Source organism: Magallana gigas, chromosome 1 (genome assembly GCF_963853765.1).
Source record: "Magallana gigas chromosome 1, xbMagGiga1.1, whole genome shotgun sequence".
Lineage (NCBI taxonomy): Eukaryota > Metazoa > Mollusca > Bivalvia > Ostreida > Ostreidae > Magallana > Magallana gigas.
In genome coordinates this window covers 72074336-72092045 of record NC_088853.1, presented here as the reverse complement: position 1 = coordinate 72092045, position 17710 = coordinate 72074336, and the positions used below count along the sequence as shown (strand labels likewise).

Below are 17710 nucleotides of genomic sequence, written 5' to 3'. Positions count from 1 at the left end.
GTAGTATGTAGGACAGCCAGTCTGGTGTCTCAACATTTATATCAGGTAAAGGGGTCGCTGACAACTCGAGCGTGATTCTGTAAAGAATTTTTTTTTTTAATAAAGTATAAGGTTGAGGGAGAGAGAGAGAGAGAGAGAGAGAGAGAGAGAGAGAGAGAGAGAGAGAGAGAGAGAGAGAGAGAGAGAGAGAGAGAGAGAGAGAGAGAGAAAGAGAGAGAGAGACAGACAGACAGACAGAGAGAGAGAGAGAGAGAGGGAGGGGGTTCAATGTGTTGTATGATGATTCCAATACAGCGTTATCGTCAAAATATACTTGTATCAATGGAACGAGAGAAAAAAATACAAATTCAATCAAGGTTTTATCCATGATCAATTTTAAAGATTAGATTAAGTTAAATTTGAAAGGAATCTCCTAACCAAGTTTGGCAGAGCTATTTTAATGCTGTACGCATACAAAGTTGAGTAGTGATTTTATAAAGTATTACCTCAAACCGAGCACAAATATACACGATATATTTTTTTTTTTTGGTTAAATATGATCCTTTGAATTTAGGTTACAAATCCAACATTTCACTTTAAACTGCATTCAAAACAGTTAAGGGATTCAATTGTTTTACATGACCACGTGTTTTATGCAGAATACTGTGTAAAAATCATTCGCATGCTTTAATATACAAAACAAATTCTCAATGATGTGAAAATTAGAAATGATGACGATAAGAAATATTATTCACTATTATCATTTAATTTAAAATCGGGTTAAAAATGAAGTATTTAATGAAAATCAGACACATACATATATATGTCTTGGTAAACATAATTATCAAGTGTCATATTATAGGTAAGAATCAGTCATGGGAAGATCTTAAATAAAAGGTGTTGGTATAATACCAGCTTCGATAACTAATCTCTTATGCGTAATGAATTTTGCTGCTTGAAACATAAACATTTTAAACTGACTTGTTTTAACAATTGATTAAAGTATCATACATTACTATGAACAATATTTACAATCGGTGTTTATTTAACCTTCTGTTAACATTGAAAATATGTAGTGTTCAATGTTCACTAACGGCACTTGAGCAGAAAACCTAGGTCTACAGGTCTAAACATTTCCAGTAATGCGATAGGAGGTCATGTGGTACTTTTGGGTCATGCGTCGGTGCACGGAGGTTCAGATATTCAATTTTGTTAAATGTAAAACAACACCGTATTACACCTCCTATTTTAATAAATACATTATTCAGAAATATACGGAGATTTCAAAAATATATGCGTCTTAACCAGAGAATGTGAATTTTGAAGTTTTAATGATTTCAATTAATTTGATTTTTTTTATTGTAAGTTATCTGTGTTAATAATTTATGTTTTACATAATAAACGATGAATGAGAGAGAGAGAGAGAGAGAGAGAGAGAGAGAGAGAGAGAGAGCTAGTCACTACATTTAAAATCGTGATTTTTGTGGTAAAAAGACGTTTCTTGGGAAAACACACACTTTCTCGACAATATCGGGCACCAAAGACACATGAATACATTCGACACAATTCTTTATTAACTGAAGGAATATAAGGGCGAGTTTTTGGATAATTATAAATTCTTATCAAAGTTTTCTTTTCTTATAAATTTAATACAGATATCATTTTTCTTGAGCTATTGTCTCTTTTTTCTTCATTTGCTGATAAATATCAAATACGATCACCATTAGAAAGATATGACAGGATATTAATAGCAGCTTTTTAATTAATATATTGAACTGTCTCAACACAGTAGATAGAGAGGGACGGACAGATATAGAGAAGTACAAAAGTTTCTCTTCATAGGTCTAGAAATTTCGATACACATATCGTTTATGTTCTGATAATAAGCATTTTTAGAGGGAAACAGCATCATATTACACCTGTTATTGAAAGGACTACCTGGTTCAGAAATTGGAGCTAGGGTCAGACACCGATTTCAACAACACAAAAATTCAACAATAGAATCATAGAGGCGTGTTAACCAGAGCATGTGAATTTTACTGAAGTTAGCATGGTCCCATGTAATACATTTGGAATGTTTTATTTCTTTACTATTTTAAATGTTTTATTTCTTTACATTTAGAGTGTTTCATTTCTTTACTATTTTGAATGTTCTATTTTTTTACTATTTTGAATGTGTTATTTCTTATTTTTATTAACATTGGTACTGATCGATTATTATACTAAATTAATAATCGAGAATAAAAAAAACCAAAATTTTAGTGCAAATGTTTCATCCGTTATCCGTTTTGAAAGTTCGTTTAAATTTAAATTTACAAAGAAATCTCTTAACTTGGGAGATATAGTTTTATACTTTATGTAAACAAATTGGTGTCGTAATTCATCAAAGTACAGTATCATCCCGAACACTATTACACACATTGTATTCCGTTCTTTGTGTAATAAGAGAGCTTGGAAGGAGGCAGATGGAGAGAAAAACAGAGAAATGCACACACAGAGGTATAGACACATAAAGACGTATATCGATAAACAGAAAAGAATATATATATAGGTAGTACACTGAAAACAAATAATTTAACACGTCAGCTGGAAAGGAAAGAAATTAATATACGATTTATTATAGATATCTTTTCATAATTTATTTACACGTTACAGATTGCATTTATTGCTCGTATAACTGATCTAGACAACGAATATCCATTCAATGGTTTTGTTCTACAATGAATAACTTATTTTTCTGTCTAATGGACAAATTTGTTATTGTAATGAAGGCTAATAGAAAAAAACCCACAATATTAGGTATTGTTTTTAGGCTATCTCGGATAATCTTATTATCAATTTAACTATCTTTAGTTTATAATTAAGTGCATATAAATGCATATAAAATAAAAGAGAAGATTTGTGGATAAGAGTAATATAGTCTTAAAATATGTAAACAATTTGAAAAGGTTTAAAACGAGCAACGATGCAAATTTTATCAATATATGGCATTGATGAAAATCATGCATCATCTATACAAAGAGTTAAACTGAAAAAACAAAATAAAAAGAGAGAAAACAAAAACAGTTTAAAAAATTAAGAGTGCTTGAATTTTTTATATAAAATTAGTTTAGATATAATTGATTTCACAGCATGTACCATAGAGAGCACAAAGATTCGAGATAAAAATAGATCAAGGACGATTGTTAATGTAGCATGTATTTGTGTTAAAAGTCGACGCTGTCCCTTTAACAGCATAGATATAACCGTGTGTTGCAAGGAATATTATATTATCAGTGTTGCGATGCACTTTTAAAAAAAATTGTGTTTCCTAAATTATTTAACATGATAGTATTATACTTAACTAGACTGTAAGCAAAATGTCATTCTGTGTAACCTAGTGATGGAATCTGAAGGTGTGAAGCAATTTTATTAGTATAAGTATCCTTTAACCAAATTCATTAAAAAAAAATCTAAATCTATGTTTGATCATATTCATGTCTTTTAATTTGTTCATAATGTACTCCTTACTGTCAAGTAAAAGGAGAGCGCCCTGACTGGGTTTTCTTCCATCTAACATTGAGATGCATCAGATTACAGTCGATATGACGTAACTTATAATGTTTACCTTAGACAACCCCACTGTTTAAAGACAAGATCAGGTACTATGGCACATGTGTTAGTTATTGATATAATGCCTTTAAGGATGAAAACTATAACCTTGTAAAGGCCCATTCTTTTCAGACAAGAGTACCAATTACACATGGACACCTGTTGCACTTTTCAATACACTAAGCAAAACAAAAAGAACGAAAATAAACAGTAACTTGCTAAAAGACAATGAATAAAACATGAGCTGTCAAATGTTTCAACTTTGTAAATAACAGATTGCATTGTGTGAGGACTTAAGAGAAACAGAGAGGGACAGATACAAATCCATATAGAGATATAACAGTTCATTAGATTATTTTGATACAAAAGTATCTCTCAATTAATATTTGAGGCAATGAGGATTATCAAAACCTAACGGCAATAGTCGCCTGGATGTATAAAAGAAAAAACACAAGCAAACATGGTGTCAAAAGAAGCGTCATGTTTACGTTTAATAAATGTTAGTACATGCATTACTAGCAATATACATTATAGCAATCGTAATACATGTAAGATCTGCTATTTTTATTCTTAAGAATTGGGTTGTACCCTAGATAGATACAGTTAATCTAAAGTTCCCGAGAATCGTATGCTGTTTTGTAAATCATTCCAAACATATGCATCTTTTTTTTTATTTTGGTTAATTGTTAAACTATTTATTAAATCATCAAAACGTAGAGAGAGAGAGAGAAAGAGAGAGAGAGAGAGAGAGAGAGAGAGAGAGAGAGAGAGAGAGAGAGAGGAAAAAGACAAGTATACAAACAGACTTAAAGAAACTTAGAAACACAGAGAGGGATAGAGAGATATTTTGACCCAATATGTCTAGAGCATTCAATACACGTGACGCCTAAGTTTTTTATATTAAGCATTGTCACCCCTGCGAATGTTATTGTCATTTAAATTTTAGACCACGTGGTTTTATTTGACCCTTTCAGTTTCGCAGTAAAAAGCATACCTCGTGTTTATTGTCTATTTCATAGAATTTAGGTACTTGTAGTAAAAAAACAAAATCTAGAGATTTAGTGATTTTAAATTTTATCTTCATTAATTAGTGGAAAAATGTGTTCTAGAAATAAATATAACAATGCAAAAAATAGTTTTTGTCTGCTGTTGCAACAATTAACATGCTTAGTAGAGATCCCCCTGAGGATTAATTTTCGATCCGCACCTGACCTAGTAATATCATAAATAGTGAAACAGACTATACTATTTTATGTAGATTGTTCCTTGAAAATGGCTCGATATTCAAAGTTTTTAATGAAAAACAGACACCTATTATTAATTTAAAAACATGGTATTGCACACCACAAGCATCAAACATGGCTATGTTTTTATTAAGCAACCCAATGTTTATATTTTCAACCTTTGAACACGAACGATAACTCTGTTCTGAATATCATCGTTTAGTATAAATAACCGCTAGATGGTGAAATAAGACATACATCTTAAAAGATGTTCATGTTTTAACATAAATCCAAGTAGGATATGATATAAAAATGACCAGTACTTACGTATTTTGAGAATATTATTCGAGCACTTATACTTCCGCTCGAAATTTTACAGGAACTAAACAAATCTCGGTGAAGTCTCGTGAACTTTCATTCGAGCACCTCTGGATTTATTACATACTTAGCAACGATAAAGAAAACATTCCGAACACATTCGCAGGGGTGATTGTGAATGCAAAACCAACATCCTATTACACCTGTTTTAAAAACAGATACCTGGGTCAGAAATTGAGGCGAGAGTCAGACACCGATTTTAACAACACAAGTGTGTTAACCAGAGCATGTGGATGTATCAGTAAGAGTTTCAAGCAGTAGATTTTGAATACTTCATTTCATTACTCTAAGTTTTTATTCCCAAATTCTTTAGATTGGTACTGGCGATTAAAGATGTTAAAAAAGCCAAATTTATTTTGATTGCTATTAGATCTATAGAAATATTTATTTAAAGCATAATAATGCCTATGTTGTTTACAATTTATCACAATAGGTATACTTCAGTATATTGTACACAAACATGTGTTTACTTATTTTGATTTTAGGGACTGTATAGAAGCTCTGATCTGTTGGAGTACAGAATGATTACATCCCAACGACACCATTGTCATTAAACTGGATCAATTAAACCTTTTTTTTTTCTTTTATCATTTCAGATGTGTCTCAATCATTATTTGCTATAATCATGATGGTGTTGTGTTTTGTAAAGCCATTTTACCAACTTATATACTCGAAAGCAAAACTTTTTTTTTTTATAGTAACGGTAATTTTTGTCTTTTCTTATACCAGAACGTCAACTTTCATCTAGCAGAATTTATTTTGTTTAATGCAGTTTGCTTTTGCCTTTTAAATCTTTTTTTTAATATTAAGATCCAATGTGTTAAATGATGATGCAGTGTTATCGTCAAAATTTACTTGTACCCATGCAACCAAAAAAAAATTAAATCAAGATTTGTGTATCCATGATCAGTTCTAAAGATTAGTTTGAATTATAATTTACAAATCAATCTCCTACATTTTTCAGAGCCATTTTAATGCTGCACGCATACAAAGTATAATGGTAATTCAACAAAGTAACACTTCAAACCTAGGACAAACACACACAATGTATTCAGTTATCTGTTAAATACAGTCTTTTGAGAATAGGTTAGAAATGAAACATTTCACCATAAACTGCATTCACATAGTCAGCAAACCGTCAAGCTTTGAGAGAAACATAAAACGAAGGAGGTGTTCTGAAGCATTTGTTTTTGATTCTGCTATACATTTTCCCCGTCTTAACTAGTTTTTATTTTACATTCTGCATTTTTTTTGGTGATGACCAAAACTCGAGAAACATATTTTCTTGATTATAACAATTTCTAAAACTCCATATCGACATTGAAATAAAATAAAAAGAGTGCATTGCAAAGAACGTATGATTTCGGAATAAAAAAGGCATTTTAATCGTTTTTAGAGCTTTAAGTCAACCAACTGTGTGTCTAGTCTACGAATCAATTAATGAAATGTGGTCATAAAGAACAGTTTATCTGTACAAATACAGATGTATGTTACTTGTAATGTAGGTGCAAACATGTTATTCAAATGGTTTCAAGGGGAAAGTTCCTTTAATTACGTGTACACATTATACACTATACACATCTATAACACATTACACATGCATCTTACATTATGACACGGGTACATGTAAATCAATTCTTACAACTATACTCGAACACAAAACATTTTGTTAAGAGCAACGGCCGTTTCCTATACCAGAACTACAGCTACAATTAGCAGAATTTTTAAAACAGTTTGCATTTGCCTTTTCAGTCTTGTTTTAATTTCTGATTCAAACTCTTTACAACCTTACACACACCTATCAGCTTACACTCTGGTGGCGGCCATTCAAATTATTTGCGTCATCGTAGGTACACAACAGGTATTGTATAACGCCAATACCTGTAGTATGTAGGACAGCCAGTCTGGTGTCTACACATTTAAAACAGGTAGTGGGGTGGCTGACAACTCAGGCGTGATTTCTTTTTTAAAAAATGTCAAAAATGTGCGGTTCTTTTTATAAATAATGTAGAACGTAAAAATAAATGGAGAGAGAGAGAAAGAAAGAGAAAGAGAGAGAGAAAGAGAGAGAGAGAGAGAGAGAGAGAGAGAGAGAGAGAGAATTGTATGATGGTTCTTCTACAGTGGCAAACATAAAACTGTTAATCATAATGGAGTGAACAATTCAGCTTTGTAAAATACTATAAACAATAGGAATAAATTTCTTCATGTACACCATTTTTATAGACTAAAACTGCATTTGATTGAATATATATATACATATGCAATGCTAAAAATTGTAATGCTTCATCAAATTCTAGTAACGTTCATGGTCTCCAAATTCATCAGAGGAATAACAATACCCGTAGAATAATAGTTAGCCCTCAGTCAGGGGTTTCAAAGGTTTTACATTACAACATGTTATATGTAGAAACGTTTGTTAAAATCATGCTTAAATATATGAAACAAGTTCTCAAGTATTTGAAATTTTGAAGTATGTGAATTTTCATCATTAAATATTATCCATTTAAGTGTGGTTTCGATTGAGTTTATAAATTATTTATTAGAATATATCAAGTTAAACGTGATGGTATAGTATAAGGTTTGGTAACTAATCTCTCATGCGTAATGTATTTTGCTGCTTGAAACATCAACATTTCAAACTGAATTTTAAAAAAAAAATTATTAAAGTACCATATACTAGTATGATCAATATCTACATTTGGTTTACATACTATTATGTACAATATCTACATTTGGTTTAAATCCTCCTTATGTTATCATTTGAGATCCATGCTTTTCCATTAAAAAAAAAAACGGAAAGTATATGTGTTCCTTTGATATTCCTTAAAACCTCTTTTATTGCTTACATGTATGGTATAATACAACTGGTGATTATTGCAGGATATGAAGGTGCCGAGATAACAGGAAAGTACATAACCAACGTCCGTACATGCGGTACTGTGGTGAATGCGCAGCTGGTAGAATCATCGTGCACTTTAAACAGCTGATCGAAGAAGTAATACAAACTTATGTTGTATAAATGCATTAGTGTTTGAGTACGGTAGGATGATCGCATATTGCATAAGCATCGTGACACAGTTTCAGTATATCATGTCACCTGTTGTCTACATACCGAACGGATAATATACGAATCATTGTTATGACAAACACACCATCAGATCACACCCGTTAAAACACATACGCCGATGTCAGAAATATGAACCACAGTCAGAAAGGAAGTGTGTGTTCACCAGTGCATGCTAAGTGTATCTTTGGCAAAATTATTGACAACAACGCATTTTTAAATCGTATTTTCTGGTCTTACCTGATTAAATTTTGTTCAGATATTTGCCGACAAAATTAAGTCTGTTGTAATATATAAATACCATTATAGTTTGACTAAACAAAGCCAACACCGTTTTTCTACAATAAAAAAAAAACGTGGTAGGGTTGCATTAATTTCCCTTTTCACTGTTCTATTTACATACCGACCAAGTTAGGAAACAATGCATCATTGTTACAAGAAAAAAAAGCATCCGTTTACAGGATATTAGAAATTGGAACGAGAGTAAGACAAATATTTTAACAACCCTATCGTGCTAACCGGTGCATGGGAATTCTGTCTGATCTAAAAGAAGAGTGTCAAGTTTATACATTCCAAAGATGTAATTCAGTGTCTCCTTTCCGCAAAATGTAACCGATCTTTACGACATATCAATGCTAACCGTACAATTTGTTGACTTGTTTGTAATATAGAAAGTAAAATAGAAACGAACCCAATATTGATTTCGAATATAAGATTCACTTCATGTTTTTTTTATACAACAAAACTGATCAGCAGGGGAACAACTGGTGCAATGTGTTTAATTGATTTAGTATAATCCTGATTTTTACTTTATTAAAGCATTATATATTTTTTTAAAGGACATAATCCGGAACCTCTATAGCCATGTTTGTTCTTAGAGTTTTATATCTTCTTACAGTTGTACAAAGTGTATGCATATACATTGTAATATGTGTAACATATATCTTAGAGAGCACACTATCTCTACCAATGATGATTGTATATATAGCAAACATCCGTGTTAACAGTCTACCAATGATGATTGTATATATAACATACATCCGTGGTAACAGTCTACCAATGATGATTGTAAATATAGCATACATCCGTGTTAACGGTCTACCAATGATGATTGTAAATATAGCATACATCCGTGTTAACAGTCTACCAATGATGATTGTAAATATAGCATACATCCGTGTTAACAGTCTACCAATGATGATTGTAAATATAGCATACATCCGTGTTAACAGTCTACCAATGATGATTGTAAATATAGCATGCATCCGTGTTAACAGTCTACCAATGATGATTGTAAATATAGCATACATCCTGTTTAACAGTCTACCAATGAATTCATTTTTCCTAAAATATATATCCCTTCACCTCTTGTCTACCTACTGACCAAATAATATACGAATTATTTTAAGGAAAAACACAACATCAGATTACACTCCGCCAATGTCAGAAATAAAACCTACAGTCAGAAATGAAGAGTGTGTTGACCAGCGGATGCTAAGAGCGTCTTTGGCAAAGTTATTGACAACAAAGCATTCTAAAATCGCATTTTTTGGTCTAACCTAATCAAAAATATAAACATTTTAGATATTTTCTGACAAAATTATGCCCGTTATAATATAGAACGCTATGGTTTGAATAAATAAAGCCAACACTTTCAATAAAAAGTCGTGACAAAATAGGGAAACCCCATTTTTGTACAATAAAAAAAAATATAAAAAAAAACATGTTAGGGTTGCATTAATGTCCCTTTTCACTGTTCTATCTACATACCGACCAAGTTCACATACAATGCATCATTGTTACAAGAAAAAAACCCATTCAGGGGTCAGAAATTGGAGCGAGAGTGGGACACATATTTTAACAATCCTAGCGTGTTAACCTGTGCACAGACATTGTGTCTGATCTAAAAGAAGAGTGTCAAGTTTATACATTCCAAAGATGTAATTCATCGTTTTCTTTCTGCCTAATGTTACTGATCTATACAATATATTTTATTTCAGATCTTAAATGAGTTAACAGTTAATTATCAAAAAATAATAACGTAAGTGATGGGCAACGAGACAAAAATAAGGTTAAATACTGCATTCATGGCTTGTATAACAATGCTAAAAAAACCAATGTCTATACAATGCTTTTGTCCTCCGATGGCTCAGACACCTCTCCGTCTATTAGACACGAATCAGACTTGATACATTAATAAAATGTATGGACACAATTCCATCATTATCTTTGTTAATCTAGGCATTATTTAAGCTGGATTTACTTTTTCTTCTTTAAACGTTTTAAAAGTCAGAGTAATTTGCTTCAAAATGTAGAACTATGCATTACATAACTTGAGAATATACATTTTTCCTTTTTGTTAATGAGGACCAAATATTTAAGTCGATGTATCTTTCAAGAAACATATTAGTATTTATGATTCGATAGTTACACTGTACCAACACATACTCATCAATGGCGTACACAGGTAAAATTGCAACATATGTTCAACACATGTTTAACATATGTTGAACATATGTTCTGAAACATATGTTCGCAATAAAAAACGAGCACCATATGTTAAACATATGTTCATAAACATATGTTCATCATATGTTTAACATATATTAAACATATGTTTTTGATAACCTTTTGTAATCTTTAACGAAACATTGGTTTCAGTTATCACAAATTGGTTTCAACTTGATAGGTCATTTGCACAGTTTAGTTACACAGGGAAAAGTGGCTCGCATACTTTTCATGCGATTTCCTTTTCGCATGAAAATCATGCGCTAATCATGCGAAAATCAGATGAAAAGTTTCTCATGCAAATACTATGCGAATATGTTCGCATGATATTCGCATGAAAAATGTACAATTTTCATGCGAATAATTTTTTGTATGTTTTTCATGCGATTAGATATTTGTGTCATATTCATATAAAATTCATGCAAAATTCACATGAAAATTGCATGTTTTTCATATAAAAATTTAATTATGACAAATCAATTTATAACACTTTAAAAACATTCTTTCATTCATATGTTGACATACTAGTGTCTTTTTTTGTTAACAAATTTGACATTAAGACAACTAAATAATTTCTACATGTGTTGGAATTTATACGTGTATAAATAAAAATTAAAATAGAGTTTACATTTTATCAAAATATAAATGTTTTCAAAACTTTTAAAGTCTTTGTTTATGTAAACATGTAAAACTTTGCCTTTACAATAGTCATTCACACCAACTGAAAGTTATATCTCTCTTCTTAGAAGGTCAGTAAACATTAAGATTTTATTACATGAATTGTGTAATACTGTGCTGATTGCATTGGTCATTATTTAGGATACATACTTTAAGTCTTAATATGTTTTTGAGATACAATTTATGAGTTTGCGTGTACCAAACCTGTTGAAAGCAGTAAGTGAATTACATAGAGGAACATTTCCAGCTATATATTCAAACATAAAATTCATTATTTCTATGCTAGACAATGAAAATTCACTGAAAATTGTTAACACTGTGATACAAGTTTTCCATGATTCCAAGTGATATTGCACAGATGACAGTATATTTCAAAAGAATCCAGGCCTTTGTGGTCTCAAGTTTCAGTGTGTACCAATGTTATTGGACTGATGTTGGTGTAATCACTCTGGTGTCTGTATCATGTGCCTTTATCTTCCTTCTTCTGTAGCATGTCTCTTTATCCCTCTCCATATTTAAATATCTTTGTCACCCTTGTGTATATGCAAGACAAAATATAATTCATAATAAAACATGCAAACAAATGTACATGTATTGAGTACATGTATAACAGCGTAAAAGCACAAGATTTATACACTCGGATAAAATTTAAAAAAAAAATAATGTATCTCTGTATTGAAATAACTTACAGTATGTTTTATTGATCAAAAGCAAATGAGATCAAGAGGTATGTCCAACCTCTTTTATCAAATATATGTTAATCCATGTCTGATTTTATATACATGTAATTACAAACTTTAGAAATATTCAAAACGCAAGGCATATTTCACCGAATAAATACTTACATGGTATCATCATATGAACTGTTTGTTGTGCATGATTTCCCAAGTGATATACATGTATGTTATTGTTATAGCCATCATATATACAACATATACTGGAGCAGCATTCACCTATTCTTCTGTCTGTGTAACATTGCTTCGGATCTTAAAACAACCCTGTAGGAAAAAAAATAAAATGTTATGAACATTTTCAAACTGCATATATATACTCCTATAAGTGGATTCACCGTGACAATATGCACAAAAATTATACATGTAGACCGGATCTAGGAGGGGTGAAGGGGATCCAGACCCCCTAAAAAACTCTTTAAATTTAAATTATAAAATTCATAAAAATATGGCTTACTCCCCCTCCCAACCTTGTTACTCAATCAATCAAACACCCCCCCCCCCCCCGTCCGAATTTTTTTTCTGGATCCGCGCTTGAAATCAGATTGCATGCTTGCAACCGCATGTTTAAAATATATATCTGCAGATTTATTTCGTAATAACTACGGTTACACTGTGTTCATTCATTCTTGTATAAGAAATACACAATAGATAGAAATTTATCCGAAGCTCTTCGGAGAGAATTGACAGACCCTCTGTCAACCCGAATTTCCCCGCATATTGTATAGTTACATGAAAAGACCTGCATCTAAGTTTAATAATAACAGTAGATTTTTTCGTGTTTAAACACGTATCTGGAAACGTTAGTTAACATATAACATGAAAAAATAGAATATGCACACACTTGAAACATCGTAGTTCTAGGGTACCTGCATGTTGACGATCCGCTCCTTTCCTATCCAGGATCACGACTTTTCAATCGCTGAGTATATAATCGTACGATAGATCGGACACATCTTGGTGATGTTGATGTAAAGTTTCTGCTGGCTTGCATCACTGATCAGTCAGTGCCGATGTACATAACTTTGCAGCTAGAGAAAATTCAGTCTGTCTGCATATGAGTTATCGCGGGAGATAACTCGAACGGGATTTCGGAAACGAATAAAAATGTTTGCAAGGGCTTACAAAAAAGATGCACATCAACCTGTAGCGCTTTAAATTATTAATGATAATTATTCTTATCATATCTAAATTACAAAATCTGATCTGATCTATTGATTTTTGGTATATTGCTCTATGTAAAATCAAACACCATCCTGACGGTTCTCAGTACCAAAAATTTACGCAATATGTGACGTCAGCGGGAACGAGACTCGAGTACAAAGTGAATGACAGAGGTAAGAAACATAGGCCTTAATGAAATTTGTATGTATTATTGGAAGATCTCTGCTTCCCGTTTTGATAAATAAAAACCATCATTCGAAATTTTGCAAACAATTATAAAGAATTCGTTACAATTATTTATAACTGCATAATAAAGATGAAGTGTATTGTGATGATGAACAGAGCAAACTTTGCTTATATCCTTAGCGTAATGTTATGGGCTTATGCAATAAAATATCTGATATCTTTTTCATTGAAGCATGACAAAAACATCCCAACACGGATATGGAGTTGGTACTATTTGGATGGAGGTGTGAACATGATGACATGCCTGTTGGCTGTATAAAAGGTGAGGATAAATCAAAGTACTAAATATACTGAGATTCTATACTCGAGCCAATCCAAAGCCTGAAAATTGTTCATTACATATGCCTGTTTTCTTCCAAAAGTCAAAAGAAGAGAAGAAAAGATCCTTCCATATTTTTCCAGAGTGTCTTTCCGCCATTAATAGCAGGTTGGTAATTGAGTTAGCACAACAACTTACATGTACATGTAGTTTTGTTAAGAATTTGTGTAGGACATGTGAAAAATATTAAATAAGAAATCCATTAATGAATATCAAGATTACAATAGCTGTATTACTTATATTACTTAATTATATCTAGATATTTATAAGATCAAACAGGAATGAAATCATTTAATAATTATACAGCAATTATACAGCAATAATATTTGCAGAGAACCTAAGTTTGCATATGCAGATTTGCAAAGACTCTTTGGAAAAGATTTTAACAGCATGACAATCAACAACATTCCGGAAGAATTCATGGATACAGTGGTAAGTAATACTTCTACTATTTAAGAATTGTATGATAATTTGGATCAATGTTTAACATTGAAGCTCATTTAAGTGATTCAAACAACCGGCATGAGCGAACATCATGTGTTGATCACTATTGTCTGTCTTAATTCTGTCCCAGGACAGTCTCAATCCCTAAACTTTTGACATTTTCTCCTTCTCCAGAACAGTTGAGCCAATTTTAATCGAACTTGACACAAAACAGTATTAGTTGGAAGGGAATTCCAGTTTGTTAATTAAACAATGAAAAGTCACACCTTCTTTTAGTAAAATTAGAATGATAAACATGTGTTATTTTAAAAAAAAATCTTAAAAGCCTTTGGTCCAAATAGCTGAAACTTGTATGCAAGCATTTTGAGGTATTGTAGATTCAAATTTGTTCATATACATGTAATGGTTCCTAGGGTTGGGCCACAATAGAAATTGTTTTTGACATTTAGAAATATTTTTCTAAAAAATTGAAACAACAAAAGGGGCTTGATGATTATGTGAGGAAAAATTTGAAAATCCTCTTAAACAAAATGAACAGTACTCTTCAAAGTTGTCCAAATGTTTTGTATTTGGCAGCATACAGTAGATTTGATAAGTTATGGCTATTGATGCTCAGGTGAGAGATTTGGTTTATGTAATAAACTCACAAACTGAAAGCATAAAATAACAACAAGGACATGGATCAGAGTGATATTTTAAAGTGAGAATGGTAGTATTCGTATATGACAATCGGAAATTTATTGTATCTGATCAAATCTGCTTTAACGAGCATTTATCATGTTATCAACTGCATGTCATATATCAATGAATTTAATTTTTATCTGCCAATATTAATAATTCACATTCAAAATAGATACCGGTATGTCATTCAGTAATAGGAAAATGTCAAGAACACTGCATTATGTATATTTTCTTTTAGATTGATGAAGAAACAAGCCTTTTCGAGAAGTGGAAGAAGAAGAAATTTGAATTATGTTCTTATCTAAATAAAGAAGATTTTCCTAAGAAGATTATTGTCATTGTTTTCTGTTTATGTTAATTCTGTATAAAGCAAATTAATTAGGACTTCAGTTTTCTTTTCAAAATATAACAGATTATATTCTCAAATTTAGATAAAAAGAGATCAAGATTTCAAGATTATTGAATTAAGCTGCATAGTATTTTGTATGAAAATTGCATGATATTTGCATGATATTCGCATGAAACAACAGTGAAACATAAGATATACATTTTCGCATGAATATCGTGCGAAATTTTTATCATATGATATTCGCATGAAAATTATGTCAAAATCGCATGAAGTTTTCGCATGAAATTCATGCGTGTTACTTTTCGTCTCTTTCTCATGCGAAGAATTCGCATGAACTTCATGCGAATTTCATATGAGATTCATACGAGCCACTTTTGCCTGTGTAGGCGTAAAATCATTATATATGTAGCTGATTTAAATAATATTAACAATGTTCTTAAAGGTTTAGAAGAAGCATTTTCTGACAAAGAGGTCACAATATTTTTACCAATGACAATTGTAAATATAACAGGCGTACCCGTCCCGTTAACGATATACATCTAACAGTGTGTTGCGTGCAAAATTATATTATCAGTGATGAGAGAGAGAGAGAGAGAGAGAGAGAGAGAGAGAGAGAGAGAGAGAGAGAGAGAGAGAGAGGTTGATTATTTTATATAACACAGCAGATAGGCAAATGTAGATGGAGACGTAAACAGAGAAAGAGTCTATGTCAGGGTAGTAACACCACATGTTTGATATTTCGATAAAATATCTCTCTTAATAATATATAATATGAATGTTGGTAAATAATTGTTATATTCTAAAGTAGAATCTTCGACGGTTTGTAGCAGCTGTCTTGGTATTATGATCCTTTTATCGAAATATAATTTTAAATCTAAACCTATGTTTAATCAAAGTGTAGTTATAAATCTAAACCCATGTTTAATAAAAATAAAACTACAAATTCGAATTTATGTTTAATCAAAATACAATTAAAAATATAAATCTTTGTTTGATCAAAACATAATGACAAATTCAAACCTATGTTTATTAAGAATATAATGACAGACCCAAATCTATGTTTTATCAGAAAATAATGACACATACAAACCTATGTTTTATCAGAATATAATCAAACATCCAAGCCTAAGTTTTATCAGAATATAATGACACATACAAACCTATGTTTTATCAGAATATAATGACACATACAAACCTATGTTTTATCAGAATATAATGACACATACAAACCTATGTTTTATCAGAATATAATGACACATACAAACCTATTTTTTATCAGAATATAATGACACATACAAACCTATTTTTTATCAGAATATAATGACACATACAAACCTATGTTTTATCAGAATATAATGACGCATACAAACCTATGTTTTATCAGAATATAATGACACATACAAACCTATGTTTTATCAGAATATAATGACACATACAAACCTATGTTTTATTAGAATATAATTACAAACCAAGTATATTTATACTCATATTAATGGATTATGAGACTCTTCTAATTCATTCTGGTGCCTGCATAACTAAATTTATAATTGAAATAAAACCTAATTCATAATGTACACCTAATCATTAGGTAAATGAAGCACACCCTGACCTGGTTTAATTCCATCTAACATAGCGATTTGCTAGATTTCAACCGACATGATGGATTTTATGATGAAAAGGATTACCTTTCAAACTCCAACACTTTAAAGACACGTGGGCACCAGCTACACTTTTTATTTCACTCTAAAATCAAAATGCAAAACACTGCATGTTGTCCTTTTAGCTAAATCCTATTGGGAATACCCACACTTTCAAAACAATAAACAATGAAATAAGTCACATTTTAGTAAAAACTGCTAAAGAACAAAACACTTTGAAAACATTTCATTTTAAGAAAATGGTGAATCTCTATAAAATATTTTAGTTTTCTCTAATTTATTCATTGAAAATATTTATTTCGTTCAGAACTTGCCTCTAAAGTGTAACTTGCTTATACAACATCAATTCTTTTATAAAAAAAAATGATGATAAAATGGGTGTCTAATATTTCAAACTTGTATATAGAGATCACATTGCGTGTGCACTCAGGAGAAACAGACAAAAACACAGACATATATAGATTGTATGGTGTTTCGATGGGGCCACTTCGACCTTCGCACTTTCGCCTTTAGGTCGAGGTGCGAGAGTGCGAAGTTGCGACGGCGAAAGTGCGAAGGTGCGACGGCGATGAAGCGAAAGTGCGAAGATGCGACGGCGAAGCGCGAAGATGCGAAGGCGAAAGTGCGAAGTTGCGAAGGCGAAGAAGCGATACTACTATCGCACCTTCGCCATCGCAACTTCGCACTCTCGCCT

At 31.5% G+C, this 17710-nt stretch overlaps 2 long non-coding RNA genes across 2 annotated transcripts; one reads left to right on the top strand and one right to left on the bottom strand.

Annotated features, from left to right (window-relative positions):
• Positions 1-11359: 11359 nt before the first annotated feature.
• LOC109620744 (uncharacterized) lies at positions 11360-13143 on the bottom strand. Its single transcript, XR_010710639.1, has 3 exons — positions 13025-13143; positions 12270-12422; positions 11360-11957 (listed from the first exon to the last, which is right to left on the bottom strand). It is a non-coding gene; the product is annotated as an uncharacterized lncRNA (long non-coding RNA).
• Positions 13144-13355: 212 nt separating this feature from the next.
• LOC105349180 (uncharacterized) lies at positions 13356-15748 on the top strand. The gene is made up of 5 exons (XR_010710636.1): positions 13356-13492; positions 13738-13827; positions 13928-13992; positions 14217-14316; positions 15248-15748. It is a non-coding gene; the product is annotated as an uncharacterized lncRNA (long non-coding RNA).
• The last annotated feature ends 1962 nt before the right edge of the window (positions 15749-17710 follow it).